Source organism: Chiloscyllium punctatum, unplaced genomic scaffold, assembly GCF_047496795.1.
Source record: "Chiloscyllium punctatum isolate Juve2018m unplaced genomic scaffold, sChiPun1.3 scaffold_1647, whole genome shotgun sequence".
In the NCBI taxonomy this organism is placed as follows: Eukaryota; Metazoa; Chordata; class Chondrichthyes; order Orectolobiformes; family Hemiscylliidae; genus Chiloscyllium; species Chiloscyllium punctatum.
The window spans coordinates 8,322-9,832 of record NW_027311381.1 but is presented as its reverse complement, the minus strand read 5'-3'; the positions used below and the strand labels follow the sequence as shown (position 1 = coordinate 9,832).

The 1,511-nt window shown below is 66.3% G+C and overlaps 1 non-coding gene across 1 annotated transcript; it reads right to left on the bottom strand.

Annotated features, from left to right (window-relative positions):
- Nucleotides 1-934: 934 nt before the first annotated feature.
- LOC140475433 (5.8S ribosomal RNA) lies at nucleotides 935-1,088 on the bottom strand. The gene has a single exon (XR_011959970.1). It is a non-coding gene; the product is annotated as a 5.8S ribosomal RNA (ribosomal RNA).
- Between the last annotated feature and the right edge of the window lie 423 nt (nucleotides 1,089-1,511).

Here is a 1,511-nt window from a genome sequence, read left to right as displayed (position 1 = left end):
TGAGGAAGGCACGCCGACGGTGACAGGGTACGGAAGACACAGCGGTGGCCTTCTGGCGACTTGGCCCCCGACAGCCCGACGTTCCGCCGTCCTCCCGATGGCCAGGAGGACCGTGCGGGGGTCGGCCGACGGCGTGGTAGGTGTGCCTGCACGGTGACGGAGCACACACCACGCCCGCCAACCCCTCCGTACCTCCCGAGACCGGTGGCAGGACGGAGCGGAAAACGTGCGGACTGAACGGGAGAGCCAAGAGCCAGCGATCCACGCGCGTGCGACCGTCCAAGTCACAGCGTTCGACGAAAACCTCCTCCCTCGGCCAGGCACTCGGCGCCAGCAGGGGAGACAGGATCAGACGCCCCGCCGGCCACTTAAGGCCGAGGACGAACCACGAGACGGGCGGCTGCAGCAGCGGGCGGCCTGCAGCTCCCAGCACTCTCAATCGATCAACCATCGAGTCGGGTCAGCGTGTCAAACCGGCGAGCTCCACGGTCAGGCCGGCGGCGCACCAGCACCGGACCTCCGCGGCTCCCTTCACTCTTTCCACTGCCAGCCAACCGAGAGACGGACCCAATGCGGACGTGCAGAGCTTAGGCAGACCCCCCACTGGAGGCTCAACACTTCGTGGCAGCTCCGTGTCCCAGAGACCAGGAGGGTTGGCACACACACACAGTGTGAACCACCGACAGCCATTCTGGGACCGGTGACAGCCGTGCTGGCCCCACTGCCACGACACAGACGGACGCCAGGCCGCGCTCCCCGGCGGGGGGATGGCGTCGAGCCTGACGAACGGAATGTGCAGGGTGGGGGGGAAAGGCCAAGCGCTCCGACGCCGGAGGGCTCCGGAGTCTGAACTTAGGGGGACAAAGAGGACGGGTCCTCTGCGACACCCCAGCCGCGCTCTCGCCAGCCAAGGCGAGTGCGATTGATTGCCAAACGACCCTCAGACAGGCGTGGCCCCGGGAAGAACCCGGGGCCGCAAAGTGCGTTCAAAGTGTCGATGATCAATGTGTCCTGCAATTCACATTAATTCTCGCAGCTAGCTGCGTTCGTCATCGACGCACGAGCCGAGTGATCCACCGTCAAGAGTTGTCTGAGTTTGTTTTAGGTCTCTCCCTCGCCAGAGGAAAGCGACCCGGACCGCACATACGCTCCCCACCTTGAGCTACAGCCACCTGCACGCCGGCGTGCGGGCGGAGCAGGGTGGCGTGAAGCGATGGGGAGCACCATCCTGGTGCGGCCCGCAGAAACATACGTCTATTGGGGGGAGGAGGACAGGGCGCCCAAGAGGCGATGCGTGCCCCAACGCACCGCAGCGACGGAGGCAGGATCACCGCCACCATGTCGCCCGCCTAGTATCACGAGGCGTGCAGCAGCTTTGCCCTAGGAAAAGCAGAGGCGGGAACGGGCACCGGCCATCGGTTCGGCAGCGTCACTGACGCGTGCACGTGGCGGCGTGTCGGCGAGCGGACTTCCTGCGAGGAGGCGGGGGCGGCACTCGCCCGAGCAGACGC